The 26,500-nt window shown below is 49.8% G+C and overlaps 1 protein-coding gene across 1 annotated transcript in view; it reads left to right on the top strand.

The window, feature by feature from the left end:
* The window catches only part of NFASC (neurofascin), a 175,411-nt gene that overhangs the window by 1,050 nt on the left and 147,861 nt on the right, over nucleotides 1-26,500 (top strand). The window lies entirely within an intron of this gene.

Raw genomic sequence — 26,500 nt, 5'->3', positions numbered from 1 at the left:
CAGGATTGGGAAGAAGCAGGGTTCAAACAGATGGCTGAGCATTCTCTTCCTGGTCTTCATCTGAGCCCTGGGATGCAGAGGCCTGGAAGAGGAGCCCCACTAAGGGCTGGAGAATTTGGGATTTTGGAAAGGATTCTTCCTCAGCCTCCAAGTCAGCACTTTGGCATCGGAAGCTGTCATGAGTGGCCCATGGGCTGGGCTGAGAGTGGGCAGAGTGCTGAATCACCTAGACTCTGGTCCCCATGGCAGCCCCTCTCCTGCTCAGAGCCAAGTTCTGCTCCTGATTCCTTCCTTGGCATTTGGCAGTGGTGTGTGTGTGTGTGTGTGTGTGTGTGTGTGTGTGTGTGTGTGTGTGTTGGGCAGATACCCTCTTCCTCAGTTAGGGGAGTGGGTGACAATGCCCCTTTCTTGCCTGTCTGTCTCCCTGGGATGAGGGCTTGGTGTGTTTTATCTACCCTTGGAAATGTGATGAGCCCTGCTGCGCCCCTGTCAAATCTCCTGCAAGGGCAGACCTGGTTGGGCAGGAGTTGAACTGTTTATGTGGAGTTGGAGACCGGCTGGTTCAGAACCCACCAAACTTGAGACATAAGTAGGGGAAGCCCAGGGAAAATGTGTGCAGAGAGTGGGAGCCCCTGGGGATGGGGCCATACCAGCTGTGGGAGCAGGGGGTAGGTAGAAGCAGCAAGGCAGAGACCTATCTCCCGCTGGTTTGGGGGTGATTGGATCTGGTGGAATTGCGTGGCAGGAAGAATTGAAGATGGGGGGTGGGTCTACCGGGCATCTAATACATTCTACCTTTTGTCCTGACAGAGCTGACACTTCTGAGAGAGTAATTTCTTCCTCTTGTGTTTGGTTTCAGCTGAAGGGGTGTGTGTGTGTATGTGTGTGTATGTAGAAAGAGAGAGGAAGAGAGAGGAGAGAGAGAGAGAGAGAGAGAGAGAATAACACAAATGAGGAGGCTCACTCACACTTAGCCCAGAATTTGTGTTTGCCACCGTGAAACAGCAAATGGCAGCCCAATTTCCACCCTGGGGACCTTAGCTAAAATCCCAAGGCTAAAATTGGAGGTTAAGAGCAAATTGCTGACAGATCCTGTCCCTTCTCCTCAAGTCTCCCTCACTTTAGAATCTGAGTGGACTCCTGATTCAGCTCATGAGCAGCAACTCTGAATGGGACTCAGGCAGTGCCCAGCAAGGGCGGGTGGTGTGTGGCTGGGGCACTGGCTGTCCTCTGCTTTGTCAACCTTCCGTGCCCTCCCATCATGAGTGGGGGTGGGGAGGGGAGCCTTCCTGGCATCAGCGCTCCCAGGTCTGCCTGCTTTTCTTGGTCCAGGGAGGAGGCATCATCACCTGGAGCCGTTGTCGAGAGCTGATTGGATTAAGTTTCTGACGTTGAAATGCTTGATTGGGGCTCGGATTAAATGGGGGATTCTGATAACAATGTACATGTTTCTCAGTTTTGTGCAATGAATCTCACCGCTTATCCCTTGTTTGACATCACAAAGGCTACACAGGGATAAATTGAGGCATGCAGAAAGGGAAGCCAGCTCCCTGCAGAGCTGGAGCGAGAGCTGGCTAGCTCCCTGTGGGCTGACGCAGACCGTGCTCACTGGCCGGATCTTTCAGGGGCACACTGAGGAGGTGGCTGATATCTGGGGGTTGGGTTCTGGCTTTGGATATCTGCGGAGGGAGGGAGGTGCAGAGGAGGGCCCTATTTCTGCAGTGACTGAGAGACAGGATTCCAAGGCTCCCATCACTCTGTTGCAATGTGTTCCCTTTTCCTGGCGCCACTCTTCTCCAAGACCATCCAAGAGCTGGGGTGGGAGGATCATCACTCAGTCTAGAAAAAGAAATTCGAGAGAGGCAGAGAAGTTCAGTACTCAGTCTGTTTGGCCTCGGGGAAGAAGGAGGAAGGAAATGAGAAGAATTTAAGGCTCGTTACATATTTATTCATTCAGCGACTGCTAATGACAAGTGCTGCTCTGCTAGGTGCTGGATCGCAGAGATGAAAGGTAAGACAGGGTCTCTCAGAGTTGCCAGTGTCATGGGGAAGAGAGACAAGAAATCAGACAAATAACACAGATAAGCTTGAGTGCAGACATGGGGACAGGGATGTTGAACAGCAGCATCTTTCATTCTCGCGGCATCAGCCCCCCCTCCTCCGCAGCTAGGAGATGCCATCAGAGTGATGGCTCAGGGCTGACCCTGAAGTTGACTGTGAAGAAGGAGGTGAGGGAGGAGGTGAGATGCAAGATGTCACCAGACCTCTGGCTTGAGGGGGGAAGAGAGGATTCTGGTGTAGCTGCACCCTGCTGGGTCCTGCTTCAGCCTGATGGGAGGAACTCTGGGACAAGAGCGAGGCTGCTTAACTCTCCTATTCCCATTTCCTAAGCACTTGCATTTTAGGGGCAAAGTGTGGTCAGAATATGCTTAGAATGTCAGCGTGAGTTAGAGGAAAGAAGCCCAGTTTCTGCCCTCAGGAGCTCCTGTCTGGTGGGGAAACAGCAAAGACACGCACAAGTATGTGCTCAGAAACCAGATGAGTAAACACATGGTGAGTTCTGGTGTGTGTGGAAGGGCCTTGGAGTTCTGGGAGGTTAGAGTCAGGTGGGAGTCATCAGAGAAGTCCAGGTAGGGGAGAGGAGGTGGGTGGTGATGGGGGATCCTTTAGAAGTTACTCTCTTGAGCACAGGTCACCACAAGCACCCAGCTGAACTGGGAAGGAGCCTGAGAACAGGGACGCCCAGCCTCACCCTCGGAGCAGTTCATTTCATTAGTGTGTACGGACCCTTGGGATGTATCTCAGGAACTAAGCATAGAAGTCGAGTTGGAAAGACAGAAATGAAAAACAAATTATAATTCAGTACAGGAAGTGCTCTAACAGAGGTTAGCTGGGTTCCTGGCATAGTAGGAGCACAGCTTCACGGTCCCGGTGGGCGGCAGGACCTGGGCGGTTGCACCGCACTGTTTGGACGGACTTGCACTTTGGCTCAAGCAGCCTGATGTCAAACTTTTGAGCATTTACTCCAGACGCCCAGCTGGAGACCAAGCCCCGCTGCAAGGGCAGATGTTACACGCATACAGCCTGGTCCCTGGGGCTGCAAAGGAGCGCTCTGGGAGCTAACGGCTGCGTTGGCTGCTTGAGTAGGCACTTTGACATCTTTGCTGACCTGGTCAGATTGTGCCAGCCAGCTTGAGAACTCTTACACCAGCCTCCTTTCCTTAGGTTTTGAGACAAGTCAGGAAAAATAAAAGTGACATAATACAATAGTCATCATTAGAGAGCGCTTACTATGTGCTAGGCACCCTACTGTGTGCTTTATATGCATCCTCTCATTTAGTCTCCGTAAGGATTAACCCTACAAAAGAAGTATTGTTCGAATCCTGGTTTTACACACAATGAAACAGACCCAGAGAGGTTGTAATTTAAGACTGTAGAACAGGTAAGTTGCAGAACTAGAATTTAAACCTATATTAGTTTGACATCAAATTCCATGCTCCTGTCCTGTAAGCTCACTGCCCCTGGTAGGACTGGAATGCTTTATCCACTTGTGCAAGGCTCTCTAGGGAAATCTGTTAGAAGTTAGCAGGCATTTTTGAGTACCTTCTGAAGAATACGGAAATCTGGTTCCTGCTTTCAAGTAGGGGAAATAAGATGGAGACATGTGAAAACTCTTGGAAATAACGTAAGATGTTGGACAGTAAAATTCCAAGGGAAGGAGTGATGCCTCAGTGTGGCTGTGGGAGTCAGGGAGGTGACATGGTATCATAGAAACTGCTCAGCCTTTGACATCAGACAGACCTGCATTCGAATCTTGGTTCTTTCACTTACTGAGGATCCGCAGTTTCCCAGTCTGTAAAATGGGGGTATTAATATGAACCTTGAAGAGCTGTTACAAGGATTAAATGGAATAAGGCAGTGAAGGGCCCCACACCCTCCCAGGCTGGCAGTAAATACTCACCACATGCTAGCTGCTCTACACAGAGGGGTGGGAATGGACCTTAGCCTTGAAGAATTGGTAGAATTTTAAAACGGAAGGGATGATGAGAGTTTTCTAGATGAGGGCACCCACCAGGGGCATAAGCAAAAACTTGAGGGAGTTCAGGCTTTTTGGGGAAGAAGTGACGTGCCTCACCCTGTCTGCTCTCCCCAGGCCCCTGCAGTAAATTCTTACATAAAAGTATGTCCTCATGCAGAGCATGAGGGACTTATATTTTACTTCTGGCTCCACCGTTAACAGAGCTTAAATATGTTTCTCTCTCTGTAAAGCTAGAAGATTGCTGAAAGTCTCTAGTCCCAGAAGCCCGTATCTCTGGGATTATGTCATTGATTAATTTCTTGTCTTGCCTTTCCTTTCCCAAAAGCCATGCCATGAAAAAGTTGGAGTGCCTGGGGCCCGGTGGGTCATCCCCTCCTGGCCCCTGTGGCTCCCCTCCTCCGAGAAGCAGCTGCCTGAGCATCTGCCTTCTCCTTCACCTGCTCCTCCTCACTCTTCCCCTCCCAGGCTGGGCCAGCCCCTCCTGAAAGGCCTCCCTGGCAGCCCCTCTCCCCATCATTATGATGCTAATCGTGTTGTTAATTTTTCTGAGATGCAGAAAGAAAGCTCCAATCTGTTCTAATGAATTTAATTAGAGAGGGGCTTGGAGGGCTTCAGAACCTCTTACCAGGATCACAATAAACAGAGTTAACGAGATAAACAGCTTGGGATCAGTGGCTCAGGGCTAGGAAGGGAGGATTTCTGACTCAGTCCTAGAATGAGGAAGCCCCTGGCACTGGCGGCGGAGGAAGGCTGTGCGGGCTGTTTTCCACCAGATGGGTTCCCTTTTGAGCTCCTTCTGCCCGCCCCACCCAGCTCTGTGTATGCAGTTGCATACTAAGTTCTGCCCTTGGGTGACATGACCCTCTAGAGAAGTCTTATCCTTCTCGTCATCATCACTAAACATTTTTTGGGCACCTGCTGTGTGGGTAAGGAATACTGCACCATCTTCTAGAGCAAATTGGAGCCTCATGGGACCTTGTCTCTACCCCAGAGGAGATAAGAGATATATGTTCAAACATAAGAAATATTTGCTAATTCCAGACAGTAAATGCCTGAAGGTTGACAGGAGATTACATAGGACTTCAAAGACCTGGAAAAACCTCTTGCAAGAGGAAGTACTTGAGATGGGTCTTGAGACATCAAGACTTGAAGACCTAAGAATCAGAGCTGCTGGAGGAAGAGCAGATTGAAAGGCAGGGATGCGCAGGGGATGTTTGAGTCAGGACGAATAAACGGCATGGCTCGGAAGGTGGGTGCATGTTGTTTGGTAGTGAGGGGCGTGTCTGGAACAGCGTATTGAGATGTGATCCAAGAGGACCCTGAGTGCTGGAGCCTTCACTCTCCTAAAGCGGGGTCTCACTGCTTTCTTTCTCTGAGCACTTGGGACGATCAGCTTGGGGAAGGGTTCAGGACAGGATGATTCTGCCGTTCATGCTGAGTTCACTTTCTTGGATCCAGCTGAGGCCAATTGGGGTGGGTTGACCAGATACTAAATTTTGTTCTCGGATCTTGTGACTTTCTGGGATGAGAGTGAATGGCTGGCAGAGGAATTCCAAGGACTTTCCCCACTAATGAGAGTTTCCTGCTTCTTTACTGATGCTAGCCAATTTGCTTTGGCAGTGGCTTTTTTTGGGCAAATATTCTGTGGAATCTTCCAGTTCCAGGGTCAGTGAGTTTCATAACTCTTCTCTTTATAAGATTAAGAGTTCTCTGAAGGTGTGTGTGTACCTGTGCATGTGCCCTCGTGTGTGCATACTGCTTATGTTACTGAAATTCTTCCAACTGGATTCTGGTTCTAGTGTGATCATTATTTGTAGTGCAAAAGTTTTTAAACATTTCTGGGCCTTAATTTCTCCATGTGCAAGAGGGAAAGAGTCATCCCTGTATCCTATTGTATATAGATCCATACTCTGAATTGTATATAAATCCATAAACTGAATGCTTTGAGAATAGAATTTTAAACATGAGGAGGTATTATAACTGTCATTTTTGACAAGAAATATAATATTGAGCTGAAATTTTAAGTCAATTCTCTCTCCCGCTTGGAAATTCTTGACTTGTGAGAGACTAGCCAGAGTTTTACTTGGGGGCACCAGCAAAAACTATGCTGTTTGTTATTTTCCATGACTTATCTGGGCTTGTGCATAATTAGCAGTGGAGTTAGTACATTGCTGTCAGGTGTTGGCTGGCCTATCCATGTGTGTTTGTATGGCAGACATTATTACAATGCCACTGTTACGATACCCATTGTGTGGTATTTTTCCACATGTTGGATGTGACGTGTTCTTTATGAAAGAAAATGCCTCTGAAGCCACAGGCAATTTTCCTATGCTGATGAAGCAAGGACAGAAACTGGATCTCTTTCTGATCATCGTCACAGGCTGAATGGAAATGAAGCCTTTGTGACTCATGTTGGGAGTTAAATCGGAGTTCTCTGGCTGATCCCAGCCCTGAGCTGAGCCTTGGCTTGTTTTTACATAGTATTCATTCCATCTGCAGTTAGTCTTTGAAGCCTCTATTTTGTGCATAGCACACTTCTGGGTGGCAGCTCGTCTTGAGAGAATCTTCAACTCATAGAATGTTAGAGATGGTTTAGTCCCGTATCATTATTTTACTGATTAAGAGGAAACTGAGATAAAGAAGGATGGCATGACTTGCTTATGGCTGCATGGCTAGTTGCAGGCAGGGCTAGTTCTTCCACATACCAGACCACTAGGAACTTTAAAAACTACATAAGAACCTACTGACTGTACAAGAGGATATGTAATTAAGTTCCCTAAAGCAAGATCTAAACTAGATATCCTTTGGGGTGTCAGAGAAGAGAAGATACCAATGTAGACTAAAGTCCTTTGGGGAGATTTTGGTGGGGTGAGGGAGCGTAATCAGAGGTCTAGAGGAAGGAAAGTATGCTTGGGCGTTGAATTGGCCAGGCTGGGACAGTGGAAAGTGCATCTGGGGGGGCCAGTTGAGACCAGACTCCAGAGACTCTTGACTCTGACTAAGGAGTTGGACTTTGTCCTGGAGTTGGTGGGGAGCATTTGAAGCTCCTTTGCTGAGCTCGCTCTTGCTCTGAAGGCAAGATTGTGGTGTTAGGAGAATTGAACGGGAAATCCCTTCACAGGCACCTAATGGTATCTGGGGATAGTCCCTTCTGTTGGAGTGCCTGGGGAAAGGGGGAGTCCTGAAACCTTTTCTGGTAGGGAGCTTGCTGCTGTCCAGGGTCCTGACCTGCCCTCTGAAAGATTTTTCTCCCAGTGATGCCAGGTTAGAAGGTAAAGCCAGGGAATGCTTAGAAGCACCCAAAAGGGATCTGGAAAACAATTCTGGCTAGGACTGGGTAGCATGTGGGCTTTCTGGCAGCGAATCAGTTTGCAGCATCTGACTTCACAGTCCTTGTGATGAAAGCAAAAGTTTGGGTTGGGGGAAACGAGTAATGGCCCTTTTAAGGAGGAGCGAGCATGTGTGTGCACATATGCATGCTAAAATGACCCAGTTTGTAGCCCTGTAAAATCTGCCTTAGAGTCTTTGTATTTACATGAGTATCCCAGTACATTGCTTCTCTCGTTGTGAAAATGTACTCTTTCTATTCAATGTTTCAGAGTACCTAAAACCTCTCCAGCACACATGGAGAGAGCAACAGAATTTCCCAGAAGACCTTACTCTGCTTCAAATGAAACGTCTAAATGATCAACAGTAGTGCTGTCCAATAGAGCTTTCTGTGATGATGGACATGTTCTGTATCTGCACTGTCCAACATGGTAGCCACTAGCCACAAGTGGATACTGAGGACTGAAATATGGCTAATGTGGCTGAGAAGTGAACTTTTAATTTAATTTAATTTTAATAGCCATGTGTGGCTAGTGGCTGCTGTATTAAACTGCACAGCTCTAGCGTCAGAATCCTTGTAATTTGCCGCTTACCTTTGCTTATTTGGCCCTCATACCTAAGCCTCTTTGACTTGGGGTAAAAATGGACTACTGGATGGGGATGAATTTGACACAGTGCTGGAGAAAAACCCCATGCTGAATGTGAACTGCAAGTCTGCTCCTGGGCTGTGAATTGTGCCCTTTTTACTTGTCCCAATGAGAACAACCATACATGATGCACTGCGGTTTTCCTTTCGAGGGCAGGGAGAAGGCTCCTTGGATTCTGGCTCTGGTCCCAAGGACCTGATCTGAGACTTTTTGGAGCCTTGAGTGGGCCAGCAACACAATGTGTATGGCCCTGGACAGTTGACTCTGCGCTGAAGTGAGGGACAGATGATTGCTGTTATATCAGCACATCTGACAGTCAGCAGAGCGAAGTTCATGGTCTTGATCTATCTCCCTTTCTGACTCAAGGCATCATTTCATCTTGTTTACCTCGTTTAATGGATGAGGTGTGGGTCCGTGGTAGAGGTACCAGAGTGGGGAAATGTCTTAAAATGCCAATCAATAAACAAGTAATAATAACCTGCCAAAAGACTGGAGCAGAAATTTCCATGTGTTGGCACGTGCCAGTGCACAGAGATCTCTGTAACCGTATCCTAAACACATTTGGTTTTTCTGGGTCTCTGGTCTTAGGCTTGCTATGTAGAAGTCTGGTTTCCTAAACCAGATTGTGTGTGCTTTTTAAAGCCATGCCTTACAGTTTTCTTTCATAGAATCTCAGTGTTCTGATAGTAATCCTTAATAAATGCCTGCTTGTGAGTAGCTCTTTGTTAGCCTGGAGCTGTGGGTCTGACTCCTAGAAAATGTGTGCACATGAATACAAATAATATTTATCAAGCCCCTGCTGGGCAAAAGTCTCTGTACGTGGTACTGTGGGCAGTGACAAAGGAGGAGCCAGGGATAGTTGATCTCAGTCTAATGGGAGAGCAAAGGCAGGCACGTGTGAAAAATCATACACGCACACACACAACCGATAGACAGAAACAAAGACCGAAGTGGTGGCAGGATACAGGGCTGGGGGAGGGGTGCAGGATGCTGGAGGGGCCGTTTTATGTGTGTGTCTCTGTCTGGCCGTCTCTCGAGGATTCCCTGCTTCATGAGGCTGCGCTGGTACCAGCCACCTCCATGCCTGCAGTGACAGTGCCGCCTTTATGGTGGGTCAGGCAGCTCGCTGTCTCACGGGGGCTGTGCTGAGGCGCTGCTGTCCTGAGCTTGCCTCTCCTGTGGTGAAGAGCGCTTGGGGGGCGGGGTGGGGGGAGTGGGAGAAAACTGTGAAGGGGGAAGGAACTCCTTTTCCTTCTTGTCACTTAAATGGTAACAGGGTCCACTCTCAGACTCCGTCCTTGTCCCAGGAGGGGCTCGTTTGGACTCCAGCAGCTCTTGTACGTGCAGATCTGTGATGCAGTCTCAGGTGCAGATCTGGAGGAGACAGGAGAAGCTGAGCTTAAGGATGTGGCTCTTCACAGTCACCTGAGCCTCCTGCTCTGCTCCCAAGGGGTGCGCACTGCCTGGTGGGGGGCAGGTGGGCTGCATCTCCCGGCTGGGGCTGGGGAGGGACTTCTCTGGTTGACTCACAGGGAGGAGTCTGCCCTTTTCCGTCCTCCATGCGTGCATGAGTCACTGGGGATCTTGTGAAAGTGCAGAGGCAGAGTCAGCAGGGCTGGACTGGGCCTGGATTCTGCATTTCTAACCAGCCCCCAGGTAATGCCAATACTCCCGGTCAGCAAACCACATTCTGATTGGCAAGGCCGTACACGTGTGTTCTCAACCTGGCAACACATTAGCCTCACTGGGCGGAGATTTTTAAAGATACTGATGCTGGGGCCCACTCTGCACCAAATAAATCACGATCTCTGAACATTGGATTTGGGCACAGGAGTGTTTAAAGGCCCTCCTGGTGATCCTAATGTCCAGCCCAGGCTGAGAACCACTGGCTGTCTGGATGGTTTTTCTCCCCCACAGTACCACATACAGAGACTTATGCCCAGCAGGGGCTTGATAAAAGCTGATCTGCTTTTTACCTGGCTATTCTGTCCTTACCCTAGGAGACTAAGAGCCTCGAGGGCACAGAATGTCTCATGTCACCAGCCTTGCCCTGCCGTAGTCCTCACTTGGAAGGTGGGCTCACTCCATCGCTTTGGCCACTGCTCCCAGGGATGTACCATCAGCCATGAGCGACCAAAGAATGTGGCTGGTCTAGAGGTGGCCAGTTCTAACTCCCAGAACCAGCCAAAGTGGGCACCCGGTGCCTAGAACCATGCCCGGCATGTAGTAAACTTTCAAGAAATAGACATTGAACGGATGATTGTTCCAGTGTGAGGTGGCAGAAAGGGCACTGGATTAGGGGTCTGAAGAGCAGACGAATTAGGGATCTAAAAGGACCAGAGCAAGTTAGCTTTAATTTTCTCAGTTGCGAAATGGGGATAACAGTGCCTACCAAATAGGACAATTTAAACAGAGTAATGTAGGAGAAAGGGCTTTGTAAAGAGCTCGTGTTGTGCAGATAAATGATTGTGCAGGGATTCATTTTAAAAGCAGCTGGCTAAGCTCTCGGTATTGGTCTTCCAACCCCTGCTCTAAGAGACCCTCCCAGGTCCCACGGTGCATGCTTCTGTCCACAGAGCAGCGAGGGGCGAGGGAGGAGCTGTCCACTGGACACCTGCTCTGGGTCAGGTGCTGTGCTGGATGTCGGCTTTTATCACCTCCTTGATTCGTCACAACCTTTGGATTGGATGTTCTTATCTCCATCACATGGGGACAAATGGGGGCTCTGAATGGTCCTGAAGCAGGATCTCTCCAAGTGACAGAGCTGGAACTAGATCTGACTCTGGAGTCTCCCCATCCTGGCTCACTACCCTGCGGGCAGCTCTGGGCTCTCACGTGGGCTGACGGCTCCTTGTTTGAGAAGCTTTCTTGTCTGGGAGCCACATGTACTGAGAGTGAAGTAAGAACCTGGGCATCACAGAAACTCCTGTCTTCACTTAGGGAATGGGTCTGATGGCACAGGAGTCCTGGCCACCATGGCGCTGGAGAGTCGCTGCTCAGAGTTGTTGTCAGGCCCCAAGGCAGAGGCTGTGACGCCTTCCCTGTAGAAGAGTCACCATCTGTCCCCACCATCCCCTCCCTGCTCGACAGAGCCACTGAACCCAGCTCTCGTCTGTTTTGCTTACCTAAGCTTACCTTTCATTCTGGTACTGAAAGAAAATGGGAACCACAAAGGGAACAATCTCATGAGCCTCCCTTTATCTGCAGGTGGAACATGGGCAGAATATTTTCATCATCTGCTGCTCACGCTCCCATCCTGCGGTGTGTGTAGAGGGGTCTCCTCCAATAGACTTAGCCCCGGGAGGGGGTCCCAGTGTCTGTTATTCTCCCGCCCACCAGCTTCAGCAATGTTGCCCATGTCACAAGGGCACATCCCGCCAGGAGTCAGCCTGGCTAAGCTGCTCAATAAAAGAGGAGGGAGGGCTGATTTGCATGGTCTGACCCGTCTGGAGGGATCCGCCTAGTCCAGGTGCTTGTCTGTCTTTACCTAGAAGACTTCTTTAACTCAGGACCTTATCAGGTATTAGCTGAGACTAACTGAATCCACACTGAGGAAGAGAACTGTACAAGTTCACTGGGCGGGGAGCAAGTATGACCACGTAGATGCTGCAGGTTTCCCACGGTGGGCTTTGGGTACAAATTTCTAATGCTCCTCATTGAGAAATGACTAGCTCTCTGTTCATATCTGGCCCACATTTGTCCTCTTGCTGCGTTCTAACTTGGCTGATTTTTGTCTTACGTATTCCCTGAAATTCTGTGCTGAGCTCCCTGCATCAGAACCAGTATTGCAACATCCAGAACGCTCTTAAACTTTATGAATTGTTCAAAGTTTATTTTTAAGTGCAGACAGTTTATCCGTTGTACTGCTTCAGTATGTCTCTGCTAAATACCCATTTTATATTTGGGTTTTTCTTCTTCTCTTTCTCTTTAAGAATGTCTAGTGTTGAGCTCTGTTTCCTGTCTCTGGCTCTGCATGGTCAGCTTGCTGCCCCTCATGGGAATGAAGACTTCCAGTTAGGAAGACTTCCAGTTAGGCCTGGGCTGAAAGTGCATCCCGTCACCCGAAAGCTTGGCCACCCACGACCTGTCTGTGTCATTTAACGTTGTTAAACACCCCGTCTGACTGTAGAGGTCAGGGTCTTCGTGCTTCATCTTTTCACTCCCGTGGACTACAGCTACTCCAGGGCAACCTGCCCTGGGTAGTTTAGGGATCGGCATGAGTCTGCTGGGCTTCTGGGACTTGGATGGGTTGGCAGGTGGGGCCCCAGGTCTCTGGCTCTATTCCTGTAACATTTAGCCGCCTTCACAGCTGCGGGGGCCTCCACTCCTCACTGACAGCTGGGGACTGTGAGATGTGCACGTTAGGAGAAAGCAAAGGTGAAAGGAGATACAGCACAGGACTGTGAATGCTGTGTGGCTGGGCCCTTCGGGAAGGTTCTGGAAGGCTGATGTGGGGCAGGAGGAAGGCGAGGGTCAGGGCCCCATTCTGCAACAAACTGGGAAAACCCTCTCTGAGCATATCCCCTCTTTCCTTTGTATTCTTAAACCTTGAAAAATAAAGAGAAGGCTTTGGGATGGCATCCTAAAAGGTTACAGTGGGGCTTCTGAGAGCAAGAATGCTTTGTTTCTTCATGGGCTGGTGACGTCATCTGGGGTCAGCCCCGATGCTGGCATGTTGGGGACAGACCGAAACAAGCCAAGGACTACTCAGTGGTGGCTAAAGATATTCTGCTGGCTTGGACTATTTTTGCTCCAGATCATTCATCTGCCTTCTCCCCTTTCTGCCCTCCCAGGTCTGTTTCCCTCCGTTCCCAGTGTGGGATGCCCAAGGGCATGCATCCGGTCTGGGAAGCAGAAGTGTACAAGAGCAAGACTGCCTGGGTTCCAATCTGTGTCTCTAGTCACTAGTTGAGTGATCTTTGGCAAATGACTTAAATCTTCACTAATTTTCGTCTATGAAACAGGGAGTTAAATAGTACCTATCCTGCATGGATTTGGTAAGATTAGTTTAGATAATGCACATGAATTTCTTTGCCTAAAGCCGAGCAAATAAGAAGTGGCTGATGAAAGTGAGCCGTTGTGACTTCCCTGCCGTCACTTCCTCCTGGTGGCTTCCTGCCCTACCTTAGTCAAGACACCTAACGGCTTTGGGGAGCAACCAATGGTATTTCTGAGCCTCAGATAGGTGCTCATTTGTGTGCTAGGTCCTGTGAGAATTACAGTGGAGAAGAAGAGGCAATCTTTGCCCTCAAAAACCTTGCACTCTAACTGAGCAAGCACACTAGGCATCCATGTGTGGTGAAGACTGCTAACTACACAAGGTGATGAAGAATAAACGCACAGGCATGGTTTGGACCATAGAGCTCTTGGAGTCTGAGAGAGAGTTCATTTTCATCTTGAGCCTGGGAGACTCAAGAAGGAGATTTAGGATGGAGCCTTGAAAGATGGAGCCTTACTCTTTCTATGCCCCTAATGAGCTCAGTAGGGAGGGTCTCCAAAGGGGAGGGAGGGTAATTCAGAAGAAATGGACAGTCTAGTCCCTTTAAGCCCTGATTTCCTAATTTCATGCCAGCCACATCTATAGAGAAAAAGGATGATGGGCCAAAAGGGATGACTTTTCTGAGGCACAGACACAGTGAGGAAACCAATATAAAGTTAAATCAACAAAACAGAGGTAGAAGTGAGATGCACGTATCAGGCCAGGGTATGAGAGTCCATTTCGCATATGAAGCCACTTCGGTTTCCTTGTTCTGCTTCCTATAATCTACTTGTATCCTTATCATACCCTTGCCACACCAGGTCAATACACTGAGCTAATGTGGCATTTCCACTGTAGACGTGGGGAAACCAAAATGTAGAGAGTTGGGGACCCGGGGAGGAAGCAGCATGAGTCAGGACAGAGCCAAGCCGAGTTGCCTCCCTCCTGACCCTTGGCCTGTGGATTCCTCGTCTCGCTCTCTCCTGGGCTTCTCCTGTGACACAGGTCTCAGCTGGTGTCTAGTGTAAGGCCAGCCCTGGATCCCGAGGTGGGGGAGGGAGGGCAGGCCACCACCCAACGCAAGACCTTTTCCCGTTCAAGCATCTCTGGCCCAGAACACCATGTGACCATCCCTGCACCCTCCCAGCTCTGGCAGGGTTTCAAGTCCTGGTCTCAACAGCCACGGGACTTGGTGGCCAGGCCTGGGAACAGCCCATTGTCTTCTTGCATCACCGCTGGCTGTGTGGCTGCTGGCTAGCTTGCTTGTTCAGTTTTAATTTGTTTTGTGTGGGCTGCTCTGAGCCCTATATTCAGCCACAGCTGGGCAGCTGGCACCTGCTCAATGTTTGGCCCAGTCTAGCCTAGGATTCTCCGTGGTACTGATGGAAGACCGCTGGCTCTGTGTGTGTGTGTGCGCATGCGTGTGGGGGGTGGGCAGGAAGGTGTTAAGCTCCATGAAAAGCAGACTTCTTTCTCTACAGGGGGCTCATTTTTGAGTGGAGATAACTCAGGCTGATGTGTGTCTTTTGGGAGCCACTGTGGTTTTCTTCTTGCAGGTGTGTGTAAATGGACCTTGGTTATCAACCTGGCCACCAGTGGGAGGACAGGAGGTGTGCTGTGGTCATGGGTTCTAGGCGTTAGTAGCCCGTGACCTCCCCCATCCCTGGTTATGGTCATCGCAGCAGCAGCAGCAGCAGCAGCAAGAAGAAGAGTGAGGTTATCATAATGACAGCTTCCAGGTATTCAGAGCTTACTATGAGCTTAGGGCTTTTAATAGGTGTCTTATTCCACACTCACCCATGACGTATTTCCAGTGGCCTTGCTTTACGGGCAGTTTGGAAAGGGAGGCACAGGAAGACTGATGGGTTTTTTTCTGAGGTCACTCGGCTAGTGAGCTGTGCGGTGGGGCCTCAACTCAGATCCTTCTGATTCCAGTCGGACTCATCTGGTGGAGGGGATTAGATTTTTTTATTCATTTTTTAAATGGAGGTACTGGGGATTGAACCCAGGACCTCGTGCATGCTAAGCACACACTCTGCCACTGAGCTGTACCCTCCCCCTAAGCTCTTAACCTTCGTGCTGTCTGAATGCTGAGGAAATCCTTCCCCGCCAGAAAGTCCGCTGTAACCCTGACCACCACCCTGTTCCCTCCTGCTGGAGGAAGAAGAGGCAGAGGTCTGACCAGCTGATGGGTTCCTTGGTTATGGGGGGGCCTTAGAATCTCGTGGGATGCTGAGACATCTGAGCTTGGGGAGACCCTGGGGTTAAGTCACGTTATGTCAAGCCCCTCACTCTGCATAGGAGGAAGACGAAGCCTGAGGAAGGGACTCACTCAAAGCTGGACGGCAACGTGACGGCAATGCGAGGAGTAGAACCCAGTCTCCCGGCTCATAGCCCTGGGTTGTCTCGCCATCGTCTGTTAGCAGAGCACCTTTGCTGCCCCACGGCCCTGCTGCCACCTCCCCAGATGCTGCTTTTCCTGTGAGCAGGAGGCATGGGGGCAAGGAGTGGTGGTGGGAGTCGTCAGGTTTGTCTCCTTCTGAGGCAGAAGCTCACAGGACCCCTCCAGAGCCAGAGGAACGCAACTGCATTAGTCTCCGCTGTGATGCTGGCAAGCGCATGAACACAAAGCCAGGTGGAGGCTGGTGTGGGCCTTGGGACTCACTTCTGGCTCTGCCTTTGTCTTCCCATTAACCCACTGGAAACAGTGATCATTTCCCCAAATCGCAGAGGGGTACACTGAGACTGAGGGACCCAGAACCCCAGCCAGGGAAGTCTGGGAACTTACCCTGTCCTCGTCCATCCTCTGTCCAGGCACTGACACTACCTCTTAGCAGGGCTCACCAGGACCCAGTGGGTTGGATGCCATCCTACAATTCCCTTCATCATTATTTTTTGTAAATCGTGTTAAAGTAAAACATGCATACAGTAAAGCACACGAATCCATGGTTTATATTTCATAAATGTTAGTTTGCTGATTATAAAGGTAAAAGTTATACAATTTGAAACAAATGAACAAATAAGGAAACCCAGTCACTTAGAAATAACAACCGTTAAGGTCTGATGTTTATGCTTTCAGCTGATCTTATTCTGGTTTGAGAGTCATGCTAGTAGTTGGCTGTTGGGGACAGAGGACAAGGACAGGGGTCACAGAGGGTCCTTCTTAGGATATTTCACTGGTGGTCCTGGCTACAGCTTGACGTCTTCTTTTCCCCCCTTTTTAAAAAAATTTGAAGTATAGTCAGTTTACAATGTTGTGTCAGTTTCTGGTGTGCAACATAATGTTTCAGTCATACATATACATACATATATTCCTTTTTATCTTCTTTTTCAAAATAGATTACTAACAAGATATTGAATATAGTTCCCTGTGCTACAGCCTGATTTCTGACCTTTACCTGCAGCTTAGAAACATTATCATCCCCGCCCCACTGTTAATAAGTCAAATAATCAGCAGTAACACCGTGCAGGCCATTGTTTATTGAATCGCCTGCATTGTTCAAAATACAAAAGTCAGGTTTGACGCTTTGGGAAGAGAGTTCTAGAGCACTTGAGGTCAGGTGTGTCCCCAGGGAGACCAGTTGGCTGGGTAAATGCTGGGTGTTCACACACATCTGAGTTGGAGCCTGCTTCTCAGGCCTCCCTTTGGGGCTCATGAGCAAGGCTTAGAGGGCAGCAGCCACTGAGTGGAAGGATGTAGCCCCATTCTTGGGCTCGTCAGCCTCAACTATTTGTGCCTGAGTCTTCCTACGGAGATCGGCTTCCACTGGGCATTGAGTCATTTTACGTGAAGTGTTCAGAAGGGTACGTGGTGCTGCCCGAGCTCTGCCAGTGTTCGCTGATCCCACCGTCATCATGCGCACCATCTCACTCTCCATGCTGGGACAGAAACTGTCAGAGCTGCAAGGGACCAAACACGGGCTGCTCTGTGACTCTCAGACTTTAGCCTCATCAGGGCTTCTTAGAACACGGGTTGCTGGGCCCCACCCCCACAGTTTCTGAGTCAGGAGTTCTGGGATGGGGCCCAAGAACGTGCATTTCTGACAAGTTCACAAGTGCTGCTCCTGCTGCTGGTTCAAGGACTGCACTTGGAGAACCACTAGTCCAACTCTTTCATTTTTGCAAGGGTGGGCCTGCTATGGTCTGAAAGTCTGTGTCCCTCCAGAATTCCATATGTTGAAAACCTAATACTCGAAGTGATGGTGTTAGGAGGTGGGGGCTCTGGGAGGTGATTAGGTTGCGAGGGTGGCGCCCTCATGGATGGATTAGTGCCCTTATAACAGAGACCCTAGAAAGCTTAGCTCATCCCTTGCACTGTGTGAGGACGCAGAGAGAAGGCAGCTGCCTGCAACCTGGAAGAGGGTCCTCACTAGAACCTGACCACAGTGGCAGCTACCAGAGCTGTGAGAAGTCTGTTGTTTTTAAGCCACCCTGTCCGTGGTGTTTGGTTGTGGCAGCCTGAAGGGTCTAAGACCGCACCACGTCCTGGTCCATTATCCTCCGGGAAGTGCAGCAGCTGGGGGGGTGAGGGACTGCTCTCTTAACGAGACAGAAGCTGTCCCAGCTCTGTGGAAAGGGGGCAGGAGCAGACACAGCATGACTCAGGGCTGAGGGATAGGGGCAGGAGTGCAAATCCTGGCCACCCCCACCCCTGCAATTTCAGTTGTTCATCCAAGAACCACTTATCAAGTGTCTCCTGTGGGGAAAGGGCCACTCTTGGCGCTGCTTGGGGGGACCACGCCAACAGGACAGTCTGTGTTGCCACAGCGTGTCCCCCTCTCCTCCTGTCTGCTCCGTTGACAGGGCCTCACCCTCCAATGGACTTTGGAGTCACCCTGTCACTGCTGGGTGCACAGGGAGAGGAGAGGGCTCTGAGTCGAGAGGCCAGATGCCAAGCCTCCTTCTGCTCTGACTCATCAGGGGACCTCAGCTCAGTCATCCTCTAGGCTTCAGCTTCTTGATCAGAAAATTCCGTGCAGCAGTAGGTGGGGTGACGGTTGAACAAGACTCCTTCCCTAGCCTGTGATTCGAGACCTCTGGGGGCTCTCGGATGGCTGATGTCGTCTGACTCCTTGTCCGTTGTTGCTGAGTTAAGATCCTTACTCCATGCTTCCCTCCTTAATATGAAACAGACTGGGGCTCTCCTGGTGCGTGGGGTGTGAGGACTTCGAGAGCAGGTGCCGTGTTCTCTGCTGGACCCTGCCGACTGCAGGGCTGGTTTTGCCCTGAGAGTTTTACTTTGCTTTTCTTAGTCATCTATTGTTTCGTTTATCCATGATGGACCGTGAGTGGAGACAGGACACAGATGGAACTTCGCAGAGCTAATGAGGCGCACAGTAATAATCCTACAAATGTGCCTGAAGATGTTGCTCACCAGATTGTATTCATTTAACCAGAATTTTTATATAGCACATCAAGATGTTTCTAGTACTCAAAAAAAAGTGATAATTATCCCTAAAGTGGATTTTCATTCACTGGAAATAAACACTATTTACACCTATAACAGAGAAGTGCATGCAGATTAGTCTGAATGTTTCTCTCTTGCAGAGACAAAATTTCAAATTTACAAAGCACGCAAGATAAGAATTTCCAACTTTATGATGTGAGAGCAGCTTCTGACTATACCTTAACATTCGATTAAATTGCTACACTATAATTTGATCTCCAGGCCTGACGTGATACAATATGCCATCTAAAAATGTGTTAACAAGTAATGCTTTTTCTTATCTAGTTAACCTGAGCTAAATTGGACAGGATATGCCATTTGCTAAATTGGGAAGGAGGAGAGTTGAATTTATGCAGGTAATAATCATTATTAAAGTTGGTGTTAAAACTACTCTTTATAAAAATTTTAATGATAACCTGATCTAAAATGGCATATTTTTAAACTGAAAAATATGCAAAAATAACCAAATCATGTTAGCACTTTCTTGGTGTGATTACAAGATAGCAAGATGGGAAGCGTTAACAAGAACAACCTCTAAGATTTCCTCTGGCTCTGATACACTGGGATTCTAGGATGGCGTGGGGTCTGAAAACCACCATGAAAGCCGGGAGAAGGTAGTAGATTGACGGGGGTGGGTGGTGGACACGGTGTGCCCCCTTCCCCGCAGATTGTTGTTGGAAATGGAATTAGACACGTTCTTTGAGAGTCCAGATGTCAGAACTACAAAAAGCATCATTCTGTCCAACTAACCCAAGAGCTTTCTAACCATTAGACTCATTGGATCCTAGAATTGGAAGGGGCCTTAGACATCATCTGATCCTACTAGAGCTGCCCCAAATAACTGAACTGAGAAGCCTTGCGTAGTGTGAGCTCTGTGTCTCAGGGAGCATTTAAGCAGAGGCCAATTGCCCCCATGCCTGGGATGCTGGCCTGCCCCTCTGGCCTCCATGGCTAGAACCTGCCCGTGGGGCTCAGAAATGAGTGTGGCCAGATGGACACTACTCTCGCCCCTTCTCTCCCATCAGCTGAAAGTTGCATTTGGCAAAGATCACTCTGGGGATGGATGAGTTTGGGGCCATGTCCTAGGACTCTTGGGAGCTTTGCTGTGACACCATAGGGGCTTCCCGTGGCCTCGTAGGCGTGCCTCGACTGGGTGAGCAGGCCAGGGTGTCTTCAGGGGCATCAGAGTTTTAGCCACATGTTTGAAAGAGGCAGTAATGCCCTAGACTAGAGGAAAGGCCCTTGGACTTGGGGCGCATCTGAGGCCCCTCCTAGCCTAAAGCATCTTCTGTATGTGATGATGTGATGGTGTCAGTACACACTGTCTCCGTGCCGCTTCCTCCCAGCCTGGCTTGCTGCTTTTCTGACCACTGAAACAGATGGGAAGCAATGTCGTGGAAAGCCCAAACCCTAGATAATCTACAATCCACGTTTGGTTTCCAAATGACCTACTGCATAGCTTTTTTACACAGATTATCTTTTCTAATTTTTCTTTTGTTGAGGCTGAAAACAAATGCTTTGATATACTTCAAGTCCATATTAGAAGTGAGGTCCCCACTACATTTGCTGCAGATAATTGATTGCTTTTAGTTCCCCATAATCACATTAGCTTATATTCTTTTATGTTAATCCTCTTCAGCTTTGGTCATTTCCTCTGTGTGTGTGTCCCTCATATCCCCCACTTAGACTTGACTGGCTTCTCTGAGCCCCAGCCTAGAGCCTTCTTTCTGCATCTCTTTACAGTCAAGGCTCAGTAACCGGCTCTCATTACTTTGGGGTGCAGTTAGGATGAAGCCAGTTGAAGCATAGGGTTTATAACCCTGAGCTGGTCCTTTAGGCTCTGTTTCTGTCTGGGGGAGGCGTTTGCTGCATATGTGTGTGTCCTGAACACAGCTGTTCATACAGCGCACACTCCTGATGAGGTGTCAAACCCATGCCAGCCGCTCTGTATCTCACTGACATGCTGAGAGAAGGCTGATGCTCTTGGCTTGCCCGCTCGGAGAGTGAGAAGGGAATCCCCGTGGTGAAGGTGCGAATGAGTTTCTCAGCTGGGTTCTCAGGACACCCTCTTTCTGCCTGTGGCTGTCACCATCAGGATCCTCTAGGCACACCTGGCTCTCTGTTGGTGGCCGGAAGAGGGATGGGGGAGGGGCTGGAGAGGGGTGGGCCAGAGGAGAGCGGATTGGCTTCTTCTCTGCTCTTCTTGGTGTGGAGGGGGGTGCCGAGGCTCCAAGCAAGCTTCCTGGGTTTCTCTCAAACCCAGACCTGACCGTAGTGGAATCTGGCTGCTAGATCGTTTGCTTACTGCCGCTAGGCTGCCTGCTCCTCACTCCAGCCTGCAGCCTTTCTGTCTGACCTGTGCATAGATGCTCACTGAGAGCCTCAGTTCTCGCCACTCCTCTCTCTCTTGTTCACCCAGTCCTTGGGCAGTGGGCTCATCCAGTGAGCCAGGGGTTGCGTGTAGGTAGCCTCGTCTTCTCCCGTTTTCCCCACGGGGCCCCTTCGTTTTGTGCCCGCTTGGTGAGTGCCTGTCCCAGGGGAAGGGGCCAGCTCAGCAGCTGGGAGCCTGGCCCTAGACAGCAGAGCCCGGTTGGCTTGCCTCCCCCCACCCTCCTGACCTGGGAAATCCTCTAAGCTGACCTAATTACCTGCCACGAGGAACAGCGTACTGATTCCTGGCAGATGTTGCAGTTTGAGGAGGGAGCGGATCCTTGGACAGGTGGGTGTGTGCCACTCTGGGATTAACCTTTTGTTTGCTGTCTCCCTGGGACAAGTGTCTCCTTTCACTTTGCCATCCCTGTGGGCGTGAACCCTTTCAGAGCTCTTCCAGCCTGTCTGTCCTCCCTGGTCATCCATCCATCTCTGGTACCCAGGAATCACAGGCCCAGCTCAGCACAGACCTGCCTCACCTGGGGCGTTTCTGCTCCTCTGTCTTGGCGGGGAGCATCGTCAGGAGATGGTGTTTTCAGCCAGAAGCCCCAGTCTTTCCTCCTTCAGGGTCCCCTTCCACCCCTGCCCACATAGGAGCTGTTCAGTCCCCTGGAGAGTCCTTGGTGGGAAGCAGTTTTCCACTGAACCTTCTCCAGGCTTCACTGTGCTGACAGCTGCTCTTCCAGACCCCCCAGCTTCGGGGACGCTGGAACCCTGGGGGGTGTTGTGCAGGGCAGTTCACCTTGCTTATCAAGCAGCTATGGAGTGTGTGCTTTATGTTAAGTTTACAGAGCGTAGTCTCATGCAGTTCAGCGTGCAGGGTTCTTTACCTGATCGGCCTCCCTTGAGCTTCCGTATAGTGGTTCGAGAACTCTGATTGGGAGCCTGGATGAGTACCCTTGGGACTCAGGCTCAGTCAATGAGGGAGGCATGGAGCCAGAATCAGCTCTCAGCCCACCTGACTCCAGCCACAGGCTTTCGCCACCACCACAGAGGCAGCATTAGTGCTTGGCAGATAGACCGTATGTTTGCGACTTAGTCCCTTTCTCAAGCTTATAATCTCAATATGGGAAGAAGACTTACACGTGGAGAAAAGGACTCAAGAATGCCATTCCAGGGGGAAGGTATAGCTCAGTGGTAGAGCACATGTTTAGCATGCAGGAGGTCCTGGGTTCAATTCCCAGTACCTCCATTAAAACACAGAAATTAAAAAACAAAACAAAACAAAACAAAGAACACCATTCCATTAACTTTAACTGGCACCTGGTTAACAGCAGTGGAGTTAGGAGGGAGAAGTCCGCTGGTGACTAGGGTCGCTGGGGAAGGCATTGCGCAAAAGTCAGGCTTTGAGGTAGATGTTAAAAGATAAGTAACGTTCTGATGCATGGAGAAAAAGAGAGAAGATGATACATAAGGAGGCAGAGGGAAAAGGCAGAGTGAGGAGACCTCTAACTGCACAGTGAGATGTGTGTGGGGAGCAGGGGGTACTGAGCGATCACTGATCATGTGCATGTGTGCGCATTCTGGATGTAAATGTCTGTCAAACATACATAAAGGTAGAGAGACTAGACCTCCCATAACCTAGGGCTTAACTTTAAGAAGTTATTTATTAAGATGCAATTTGCATGACATAACATCTGTATGGATTTGCCTGTTCTGGACATTTCATCTTAAAGAAAGCATTTAATATGTAGCCTTTTGTGTCTAGCTTCTTTCACTTAGTTTTCACTAATCCACATTGTAGCATCTATCAGGACTTCCCTCCTTTTTATTGGCTGAATAATATTCCATCATATGTATACACCATAATTTGTTTACCCATTCATCTTTTGATGGACTTTTGGGTTGTTTCCACCTTTTGGCCACTGTGAATAGTGCTGCTATGAAAATGTGTGTATGTGTACTTGTTTGAGTACTTGCTTTCAATTTTTTTAGTGTATGCCTACGAGTGGAATTGTGGGGTCGTATGGTAATTCTGTGTTTAACCTGTGGAGGAACCACCAAACCGGTTTTCCCAGTGGCTGCACCATTTTACATTTCCACAGTGATGCACCAGGTTTCCAGTTTCTCCACATCCTCCCCCAGAGCTTGTCCTTTGACTTGAAGATCACCCCTCACAGTTTTACGCACTGGACTCAGTACAGCAGGTGCTGTCTCTGTCTCACAATGGGGCCCTAAGGCCACCCACCTTGTGCCAGGGGCCTTGGATGCTTCTGTCTGTTATCATTCCATGTTGCCCACTGGTTCTGCCTTCAGGGCAGCCTTGTGTTCACTTTGGTTAGGGAACTGGGCCCCGGGAAGTGGGATGACTCTGCTGTGGTCGTCCTAACCAAGAAACCCAGGACGGCTGCAGTCTCCTGCATGGCCTGGCCCTGCCTTCCCGGCACCAGGTCTGCTGGCTGGTTTCTGGGCTGGGCTGTCCTGTCTCTCACGTGCCTCTGTCTCCCAGCTTCAGGCCCGTGGAAGCCCCTTATATGAACACGTGGGATGTCAGAGTTCTCTGGCTCTGCTCCTGAGTTGACGTTTTCATTCTGTGTGGCACCAGTATGACGGCTGGCTTTAAGGAAGTCCTATTTGGTTGGTGTATTTCTAGGGCTGCCATAACAAAGTGCCACGGACTGAGTGGCTTAAACAATGGAAATTTATTTCCTCATAGTTCTGAAGCCTAGAGTTTCAAGGTCAAGGTATCGGCAGGGTTGGTTTCTTCTGTGGCCGCTCTCCTTTGTTCGCAGATGGTCCTCTTCTCCCTGTGTCCTCTGTGCGTTTCCCTCTGTACCTGCTCTTCTATAAGGACTTTCTATAAGGTGCCTCTGTCCGATCACATTGGATTCAGACCCACCCTAATGACCTCATTTTACCTTAATTTTCTCTTTAAAAGGCCAAAATGCAGTCCCATTCTGAGGTACGGGAGGTTCAGACTTTAACACATGAGTTCGGGGGACACAGCTCAGCCTGTAACAGGTGGGTAGGGCAGCAAGGGTGCATGATGGTGAGGGAGGCAGGGAGGCTGGGAGGGAGGGAGGGTTAGGGGGCCGTTGTGATTTTTCTGGGCTCCCGTTTGGTTTCGGAGTGACTCTCTTTGAGGCAAATATGGAACAGGTGGAGGAGAGGAGATTAGTAGTGGCAGTGAAGAGGGCACTGGGGGCTTTGGGGAGGTGGGAAAGCAGTGTCCAAGATCAATAATTTATTCCTGGATCCCACGCAGGAGGGCGTCGTCATGGCAACAGGCCGGCTCTGAGTGGCTGGCCTGCCGGCTGCCTCTCAGGGCTGCCTCTCCTCACGCTACCCTTGCCCTCCCTCCCTCCCACTCTTTTTTCTGTGTCTCGGGAGCCTTCTCCTGAGGTGGAGCCCGGCTGCGTTCAGTGCGGGACTCTGGGCTCACAGCAGCTCCTTCCCCACCCTGAGTGCCCCTGGGTCGATGACTAGGGCCACAGCCTGGCTCCTTTTTTCTGGAAAGACCCCCCAGAGGTCATCTCACTGGCTTTTCACCTGCCGGTCCTCTCGCCTTAGTGCAGGTGCTCCGCCTGCTCCTTTTTCTCTCAGCCTGTTTCACACCGTCTCCCGACACCTTCTAACAAGTGAGAAGAATCAACCTCCAGCCACGCCCACTGCGCTTGGTGCCTCCGTCCCTGGAGAGATCGATTCAAGCAGGGCAGCTGGGCGCTGCCTCCCCCTGCCGTAGCCCCCAGGGGAGTCGTCCTTGCTCTGCCCATCACTGGCTGCCGAGGCCGGTCCGTCGTTCCTTCCTCCTGGCCTGAGTGCACGGGAAGATGCTAGGAGCATGCGGCTGACCAGAAAGTCTGTCCTCCCCACCATATTGTAGGCTCCAGGGTGCCCAGTAAATACTGGCGCTCTGTCGTGCAAGAAGTGAAAGCAAGGTTTGAAAAAGGCCTCAGGTAACGACTGAGTCAGAAACAGGCCTTGCGTGCGTGGGTCTCTCTCCACATCTTTTCCCGGAAGCTGGGTCTCTGGTCCAACAGCTGCACTGAGCCTCAGCGATTAAGACCATTGAATTTTTAAAGTCATTTTTTCATATGTGTTCCCATTCACTACTCCCGTGATTCACTGGCTGTCACAGCTAATAAGGGATCTGAGTTGGTAATAACCATTTAAGACTTAATGTTATTAGTCTTGTAATTGCTGCTAAGGGTCTTGTCTGGTCTCTTAATTTGCAAATCCTTGCTCACAAAGATTAGGAAAACATACCCCTAAGCTGGAGGCTGCCAGCGGGGCTGGGTGGTTGGAGAGCAGCCTCAGCTGCCTGGCTGGTGTGTGAGTTTCCTGCTAGAGCCTGGAGCTGGGCAGGCAGATAGGCCCAGGGAGCATCTGTGAGTCCCTTGGAGACTTGGGGAAAGAAGGGAGGGGGTGCCTTGCCGAGGTGGCGACCTGAGTTGCCCTCATGCAAGCAGCTGCTGGTGGGGAGGAGAGTCTTCCCTGCAGGGGAAGGACGGCTTCTTCCCTGCCCCCTCCCCAGCCCACGGGCTCACAGCCCCGATGACCCAGAAGAGATAACAGTGATGTCCTAATCAGATGGTCCTGATGCTGCAGGCAGAGATTAGAGCTGACAGGAAAGCCAGCTGCATTAGAAATGGCCTCCTCTGGCTTTATCTCAGGAAATGTCCCGGCTTCTCACCACAGGGGATCTTTTTTCACACATGGCTTGAGCCCTCATCAGAAAGCATTTATTGTGGGCTTGATGGTTTTGGTGGGGTGAAGGGCCAGGGCAGCGGCTGGTTGTCACTGGTGTGTGGGCCAGTGTCCCCACACCATCACCTCTCTCCCACCTGTGACGCTCTTAACACTGCCGCCAACCAGCCAGCACTGCCGCCCTCCGAGCTCCACTCTCCTGCCAAAGACGAGCATAGAAACTCTGCCTGCTTCTTTTTTCTTTTTCTTTTTTTGTGGTAAAATGCACATAGCATAAAATTGAACATTTACCCATTTTGCAGTGTGCAGTTCAGTGGCATCTCATTCATCCACAGTGCCGTGCATCATCACCACCACCTAGTTCCAGAACACTTCCGCCACTCCCAGAGGACACCTCCTGCCGACTAAGCAGTCCCTCCCCGGTCTCCCCTCCTGCAGCCCCTGGCAACCACTAATCTCCTTCCTATCTCTATGGATTTGCCTGCTCTGGACATTTCATATAAATGGGATCATACAGTATGTGGCCTTTTGTGTCTGGCCTCTTTACTTAGCGTAATGTTTTCAAAGTTCATTCACATTGTAGCAGGTGTCAGTACTGCCTCCCTGTTGTGGCTCTGGAATATTCATTTGTATACACCACATTTTGTCTTTCTGTTAATCTGTTGATGGGCATTTTGGTTGTTTCCTGTGCATAGTGCTGTTATGAACACTTCTGTACAAGGTTTTGTTTGAGCACTTGCTTTCAGTGTTTGGGGGTATGCACCTGGGTCTTATGGTAATTCAATGTCTTTTTTTTTTTTAATTGAAGTAGCATCAGTTACAATGTGTCAATTTCTGGTGTACAGCACAATGTCCCAGTCATGCATATACATACGTGTATTCATTTTCACATTCTTTTTCATTAAAGGTTATTATAAGGCATTGAACATAGTTCCCTGAGCTATACAGCAGAAACTTTTAAAAAATCTATTTTTATATACAGTGGC

Source organism: Vicugna pacos, chromosome 23, assembly GCF_048564905.1.
Source record: "Vicugna pacos chromosome 23, VicPac4, whole genome shotgun sequence".
Lineage (NCBI taxonomy): Eukaryota > Metazoa > Chordata > Mammalia > Artiodactyla > Camelidae > Vicugna > Vicugna pacos.
The sequence above is the reverse complement of the archived record's forward strand: the minus strand, read 5'-3'. Positions and strand labels throughout refer to the sequence as shown.